This window comes from Metopolophium dirhodum, chromosome 6 (genome assembly GCF_019925205.1).
Source record: "Metopolophium dirhodum isolate CAU chromosome 6, ASM1992520v1, whole genome shotgun sequence".
NCBI lineage: Eukaryota > Metazoa > Arthropoda > Insecta > Hemiptera > Aphididae > Metopolophium > Metopolophium dirhodum.
In genome coordinates, this window is record NC_083565.1 from 37,340,327 (window position 1) to 37,348,742 (window position 8,416).

The following is an 8,416-nucleotide window of genomic DNA, read 5'->3' on the forward strand; positions in this document are numbered from 1 at the left end:
GTGACATAGAACCTTTTCATTCTCAGCCCGCGAGTGATTGTTATACATAATACATAAAACGGTATTTAGATGACAGATGTTTAGAATAATTACCAATAAGCATACCAACATGTAATTAGTTACAAATACAATATTTAAATTACAATTATGTGCATGACATTATATTTTTTCTATATAAACAATTGAATAGTTGAATTACAAATTATTTGTTATATAACCAATTCAATAGTTAAATTACAATTATACACATTATAATATATTTGTTTACATAAAGACGTGTAATTAGTAAAAATACAATAGTTAAATTACAATTATGTACATGACATTCAATTATTTTTATATAAACAATAAATTAGTTAAAAATTACAATATTATACATTATATTTGATAATGCTCCGGACTTCGGTACGTCTTGTTGGCCATCTGAATTCTATGTGGCGACCATGTCCTGCTAGGTTGATCCCAAGTGTAATGTAACGGTATCTCGTGGTACAGGCACTGTCTTACCACCTCGCTGTTTGAGTTGAGTGTGAAGAACTCTGTTAGTTCAGTACGACGTTGGTTATCATCGTCTTACTTCAGCACGTCCAGGAGCAAAGTACACGGTCTGATTATCTTCCAGGTGGACTGAAAGTCTTACGATCGTGTGACTTCGGTTGTGTATCTCATACGAAAACAACCATCAAATGGCTTCAGGCGGGCCAATGTACTGCGAGTTGATGTAACTGAAACCAAAATTATTTCAATGTAAAATAATAATAAACAGTAATGATATAAATTGTATGTTTAAATAATGAGGTAATCACAAATAAATATTAATTGTTTTTCATTGATTGGTACTAACTGTATAAAAAAAATGAGACAGTAAAGTTAAAAAAATTAATTCAAATTGAAACGATGGAAGTTTACTGAATATAGTAACCGTATCAACAGAATGTATACATTTAAATAATTAAGATTGTACGATGTACATTGTGTCAAGTGAAATGTATGGTTATTACAAAATTGTATATCGGTGATCACAATAAAGTCTGTTGGAATGCTTTAGGTACTGTAAAGTGATTATTGTTTTTATTTAATCTATTATATGGATTTAAATAAAATTTAAATAAACAACTGTTAGGTACCTGTTTGTTATGAGTTTAAAATTAAATCTGTAGAAGTTATTAATTATACCTTCCTATGCACGTTTAAATAGTAATAATTTATCAAGTTATGGCTTAAGTAACTACTTTCAAATCATAAAATGTTATTAAATAATTAAACAAGAGTTGATAAGTTAAAAACAATTGTGTAAAAATTATTAATTATACCTATGTACATAAAAATGGATTGAGTGGAATCTTTTTATAAGTAAAAATGAAATATTTTGCGAAATTTAAAGTTTAAACATGCATGATATTATTTAAAATAAGTTAATTAATGTAGTTATGTAGGTATACTGTATGAATATATAAACACAACTATTGTACATTAATCGTTTAATCTGTAATGAATTAAATATGACCCAACCCCCACCCCTTCCACAAAATGACAGATTTAAGTTACTCTGTTATGGTATCGGTGTACAATTTAAATAGTTTTATAATATAATATACGGTAAGGAATAGTTTGCAGAAAGTTTTAAAAAAATGTATCTAACTTTGAAAAAAATTATAAATTATACCTAAATGTGAAGCATAGTCTTTTTAGGGTTGTATGGAACGGCAAACTCGTTACCAACCTTTTGTTGTCTGACAAGGGCCACACGACCTTTGTTCGGACGGCGGTACATGAGGTAGCCGCCATCAGAGACGTACACCATCTCATCACAGTACTATTTTGGAAACTTCTTTGAACAACTCTGATCCACTATATATGGACTGTTGGGGTTAAGTTGTCAACACTGTCCATGAATCATGTGCGATGTCACGCAGTCGAACAGACGACGATTAGTCACCGGGCCTGGCAAGGAGGCGCACACAATGTTTTCGACATCCTCTGTGTGTCGAGCAACTTGCCGTACTCTCCGAGGATAATGAGTATGTGCGCATGTGGCAGACCTCGTTTCTGGAATTCAATAGTGTATACATTAGCATTTACATATTTATTATTTACCAAAAATCCTACCGACCGTTAAGTCGTGCATAAGGGCCTTGAGCTTGACATGGAACACTCTGGCCACTAGGTCGGACCTGTCGTTTGCCAAAGTGTGTGTCCCTAGGTTTTCTGTGATTTCTAGTCACCTAGTCACCTAAAGTTATGAAAATATCAGGCTTACCGAATTTTCGCACATTGAAAATAGCGTCGTGATAACAGCCTTTATTGTAGCGGGGACTCCCGACGAACGTCAAAGGTAAAATGACCCTACAGCCGACGGCCAAGGGGATAACAGGCGCAAGCGGAGCCGTTGGTTGATGTGGTCAACAAGGCCTTGATAAGCTTCTGCAAGGAGCGTACCCTGATTCCGACGAATGAAATTCAGATTGTTCAATTCTATTATAACATGCAGATCACACAGGTACATCTGTAACAAAAAACTACCTCTGTGTAATATACTAAACTGGTCGTTACGCAAGTGTCTTGGTAACGATCTGTGTGCGAACCGCGTTGACGCGGTTGCCCTGCTGCATCATGTTGTTTTGCCAACTGGATTCACCGTATGGGACAACACTCGATAGGACGTGATCCTGCATATAACGTTTGCATCCGGTGATGAGGGTCGATTGGATTTCTGTTGTAGATGACCAGATTTATGTCTCTTGGTGGTCGGTCATCGTCATTGACAAACACAGCCACAACTTCATCTGCGGTGGGTGGACCGTAACGCCGTTGGTCCCTGACTGCGTCGCACATAACATATAGGAATAATACAGTCATATAGTAGTTTATGTCAGTCATTATGTTCAAGTGTTAATAATATAATTAAATTATATTATAGCCTGTCATTTAATTTTTATTAATTTGTTTTGTATGATGTGCAGTACTGCAGTGTAATGATTATTGCACATATATTTTACCTTAAGGTATACAGAACCACACACGATAGGTATAGAAAAAATTAATGAGTCCATTAAATAAATTTTAATTATAATATATGAATATGGTGAGACTTGGTCATTATAAAGTTAATATTAAGTCTTATTGGGGTTTATTGGGGTAATATTTATGTGAATAAAACAAACGATAGTAAAGTGTAATGTAATATAGTGTATAAAAATTATGAATTAAGCCCAAGCTCAGTGGAGTAATGTTAATACTGTATCAAAAATATAGATTGAAATAATTGAAATTATACATTGTGTACCTGGCAATTTGTAGTGTTTATTGTTATTACAAAATTCTAAGCTGGTGAATTTACTGTTCGAATGTTATGAAAACAAATAATCTTAAGTAATTCATCAATTTGTTTTATAGTGACTCTTTTGTAAACAGAACAATTATTGTCATTGAATAATTATATTATAAATAATCAACCCACACCCAAATGATAGATGGAAGTCACCACTTTCATTTGGCGTTGATGTACAATTCAAATTGTTGTAATATTATATTATTATGTAGATGGGTAGTGTGAAAATTATTGGAATGTGAAATATATACTGTAAACTTAACTGTTTACATTAGACAAATTTTAATTTAAAATTAAATAAATGTTAGTTAACAGTTTAATATTATGTTGTGTGCCTACAAAGTGTGCACAAATGATTAATTATACCTAATCGCATTTACATAATAAAATGGAATCAGTTTATAAGTGAAAATTAAATTGTTTGCCAAATGTAAATGTACATAATATTATATTATATAGAAGTAATGTGTAAAAATTACACAGTATCTCGGTTGCCTGTCTACACTTGGGGCGTCTTCATTGTTAGTCCTGTGATACACTTGTCATTGAGCATAAAATACCCTATGTCCACGACCTGGCAAACGTCTGGGGTTGAAGTTACCGGAGAACACAGCCAATGCCAAACAGTTGTTGTACCTTAAAATCTCAACTCTAAAGCTCCTGGCTTGAATCAAAAGTCAACAAATTCATTAGTAACACAGGTACGGGTTGCAACACCCGCAGTTCTGTTACGGTCACGAGCCCGCTATTACAACATGTATAGAGACCACCCTGTCTGGTACTTTAGATGGGGAAGTAACTGGCACCACAATCTCTACAAACCGCATTTAACGTCACAATGTAATACTGTTCTGGGAGCGGGTGTTGGACGCTAGCCAGACGGTCACCTTCTGGGCTGTTCACCGGAACACTCAGGGAAATTGGTTCAAACTGCAATTGAAATTACAAAATTGTAACAACCATAGGTATAATACGAAGAAATATTCACTGACCTCCTCATTGAAGCCTTGGAGTAAAAAGTCGATGACAAGTTGCATCTCCTCATTGTTATTCAGGACCACCAACTCCACTTGGCTTGGTACTACATCGACGTCATCCATCAGGACTTGGTCCATCTGGACGACTTCCATGTCGATACCTTCCATCTGTACCTCAACGATTTCTGCGCCACCGTTTGCATCGGCATTGTCAATTTCTGAGTGAACTGGTAGTTCACGGTCAGGTACCGGTTGTGCTCCGACCATCTATACAATCATTTTAATTAGTTTAATGTGCAAGTATAAAACGAACCAGTGTAATAGCGTTGTTTATATATTTGTTCTATTTATTTCCACAGGAAAATGTTGTTATAGTCTTATAAACTAGGCTTTATTAATTATTTACCTGCAATGAAAAATTATAAAAAGAATGTTATATTTAAAAAAAAAATATACGGTTTGTAGTTTGTAAGTTGATATGTTGCAAACTAATAGTCATCCAATGTGTGGTTCACACCTATTTGAACGTTACACTATACTTTTAGATGATATTTATTTGGTTGAAACACATATCTTCAATAAGATAAGTCAGTTATGCCTGTGTATTAAAATTATATTGTAGGTATACCAGCTCTGTTGAGTGTATTTCAATATTACAATTGACTAATAAATAATATTAGGAATATAAGAAGCACCGTTAAGGTTAGCGAATCATTTCTGTTCAACAAATTTGAATTTAAATAATAAGTAAATTGAGTATACAATAATAATAGTACATAATAAGTTTTGTAACCATTAATGTAATGTATACAAATTTTAAGTTATCAAAACAGTGAATTGAGTATTGTGAAATGTAACTATTGTTTTAGGTACTTGTCTGGAGTATATAAAATAAAATAAAACAACTTTAAAATAAACAAAACGAATGCAACAAAAACCTTGTGTAGAATATAATTAGCGTGCAATTGATAATAATTAATGAGTTAAGTTTGGTTTTGTAGGATGTTGTGTCTTAGTGCTCTTATATAATGTCTGTGTCTATGTCATTGTTGTTAAGTGTAGTATTTAAGTTATACTGTATAACTTAATAAAGACCAAACACAGTAAGTAAAACTTTACAAAATATAACAATAGGTACTCATTGTCGTTGTAGGTGGCTGTGGAGATGTACTGCTCAATTACAATTTAAAACTAAAATTATATTTCATACAACTAATTCACTATTTACTGTTCTGGTCAGACGACGACGAATGCCTCCTCTACGCCAGGAATGAAGTGCATTGAACATAGCTTAGAGATTCGATTAACATGAATCCCCAAGTTCTCGACAAATGGCACCCACAAACGTTGACGTACAGCGTCCGCGGGAAGCTAAGGAATATAATACATCAGTATAGTATAAATATATATATGGAATATTTAATGTATTAATATAATGCGATTAGTTGTGTACTGAAACTCGCGGAACAGCGTCAACGTTGTGACATATCACACAGTGTTTGACCATTGTTAAGATCTATATTGTATATTGGATTCTATATTGTGTTATTCACATTATGAAAAACAATAAAATAATTATTTATCATGAAAATAACGATATTAAAAATGTTTTTATACGCGTATGGACGGTCGGTCGTTATACGGCCGGCGTCATTATTTTCGAAACGCGACTGCGAGGTGAACGAACTGATTTCGACACAGATCGACTTAGACTACATATTATAGCACATTTGCGGCTTTCCGAAGACGAACGGCGACGGGAGAGACGAAACGGATCCGGAACGACGGAGAAAACCGATCGCTACGTCGGTCGCAGCCTCCGTCGGCACGGACGACGGTATCGGAGCAAACGAACCAATTTCGAGCGAAAACCGTACACACGCGTATCGAAAATGACATCCGCCGACTGAATAGAGACCGAGCGGGGCGCAAAAACGCGAAATCGATCGAGAAAAAACGAAAACGGCGAGAAACGCGCGGGACGGACGACCGGCCAGCGGCGCTCTTTGCGGCCGTTATTTCTACCGCCGCGGACGTGACGCGAACGAAAACCGGACACAAAATTCTGTAAAACGTCATAAGGATCGTGAATAAGGTGCGAATGGGGCCGGAAAACCGACGAAAACGGGGGGAACCTGGCAAGACGGCGAAATAATAACGAAATTTACGAAGTCAGTAAAAATCGTTAAAATTGATAAGGCGGCGGTGATAGCGCGGCATCCGGCCCCGTTCACAGATATTATCTATATTATTGGGAAGACAGATTAACACTGGGAGCGCTGTCGACGCCTATCGTACTGATGATTAGGCGGGTTCCCCCTACGTGGAATCAGGACTCGAGTCGGGAGATTGTATGTATTTTCCCGACATTTCGCATATATTTTGCTTCAAGTGAAGTACTGAAGTGTATTTGAATGTATTTTATAATATTACTAGAAATTGTACTTACCAATGTATACAGTTAGCTATAAAAGCGTATAAGGTTTCGAGACCAGAATTCATTTATTATAAAAAGTAAAATAACCAATATAAAACCAATATTATTAATTCATTTTTAGGTACAATTTTTTAAACGATTATATTTTATCCCTATTTATATTTTATTTACTTAACTATGATTTTTTTATTCTAGTTACATTTTTTAATATATACATATTTTATTTTAAACTGATTTTTATTTAAATTAAGAATTTTTTTTATTCACATCACATTTTTTTAATAGTATTATATTTTTTTATTAAATTAAGCTTTTCTACTTAAGTTAGATTTGTATGAAAATTTAAACTAGACTTTTTATTTCAATTTAGATTTTTATTCTTTTTAGATTTTTATTTATTATAGATTTTTTTATTTACACTAGATTTTTTTTATTTTTTTATTTAGCCGACTTTTTTTATGGGCGTAATTTCCAATCATAAATTAAAAGTAGAATTGTTAAAAATAACGTTAGACATCGAAGGTATTCCGATTACTTTTGAGATAGACACGGGTTCATTATAAAGCATTATATCGGAGAAGATTTATAATTCCTACTTTCGAACAAAAGTTATAGAAAAGAACGACATTGCGTTATCGGACTACGTAGGTAACAAGATTACACCTGTGGGTAAGACCATAAGCTATCAGTTACGCATGATAATGAGGTCACACAAATATGGGTGTACAGTGTACCTAGTGGCGGTCCTCCTTTACTCGGTAGAAATGCCTTGGCTTTGTTAGGTATAAATAGTTTATCTTTATGTAATTTTACGTCCGAGAGTGACCTTATCGACCCAATGCTTAGTAGGTACAAAGATATATTTAAAGACGGTCTAGGCACTTTTAACTCGTATACAGTATCTTTGAGAGTGAACCCAGATACGACCCCGAAGTTTCGCAAACACCCCCCAGTCCCTATAGCACTTAAATAGATCGATTAGTGAAGAACCGAACGTTAGTCCCCGTGGACCATAGCGAATGGGTAACACCGGTGGTACCAATTTTAAAAAACGATGGAGCGATGGCTGCGTGGGGATTTCAAAACTACAATAAACCCGGTGTTAGTCAGTACCGATTGCCCAAAATAGAACATCTGTGCGCTAAAATCGCAGGAGCAAACTATTTTTCAAAAATCGACTTAAAAGACGCGTACTAACAGTTAGTCCCAGATAGCGATTCACTATTGTAACGATAAATACAATTAAAAGGTTGCTTAGGTACATTCGGGTTACATTCATCGGCAGGGGAATTTTTAATAGGTAATAGAAAGCATCACCTCGCGACTAGAAGGGATGAAGTTTTCATTGACGACATCATTGTTTCAGGCAAAACAGTACACGAACACAACTCACGACTAGATAAACTTTTAGGGGCGTTAAACGTAGCAGGTTTAAAAGTAAAAAGGGAAAAGTGCTGTTTTTTACAGTCATTGGTAGAATATCTGGGTCTTAAAATTGGCGGTAAGGGATTACACACATTGGATAAGCATATAAAAGCAGCCCCGTCTCCCCAAAATAAGTCCGAATTAAAAAGTTGTTCGGGGTTAGTAACTTATTATGCAAAATTCATTAAAAATGCAGCATCAGTACTTTAGCCATTATACAATCTACTCAAAGAAAATTCTTAGTGG

At 34.7% G+C, this 8,416-nt stretch overlaps 1 long non-coding RNA gene across 6 annotated transcripts; it reads right to left on the bottom strand.

Annotated features, from left to right (window-relative positions):
- Positions 1 to 257: 257 nt before the first annotated feature.
- LOC132947065 (uncharacterized) lies at positions 258 to 6,514 on the bottom strand. 6 transcript variants are annotated; one of them, XR_009664823.1, is made up of 6 exons: positions 5,537 to 6,514; positions 4,324 to 4,575; positions 2,524 to 4,261; positions 2,261 to 2,440; positions 1,724 to 2,049; positions 258 to 725 (listed from the first exon to the last, which is right to left on the bottom strand). It is a non-coding gene; the product is annotated as an uncharacterized LOC132947065 (long non-coding RNA). The 6 variants fall into 6 exon arrangements; XR_009664821.1 differs by having other exon boundaries at positions 2,261 to 4,261; positions 5,537 to 5,679; positions 5,762 to 6,512; XR_009664819.1 differs by having other exon boundaries at positions 2,261 to 2,822; positions 3,811 to 4,261; positions 5,537 to 6,503.
- Between the last annotated feature and the right edge of the window lie 1,902 nt (positions 6,515 to 8,416).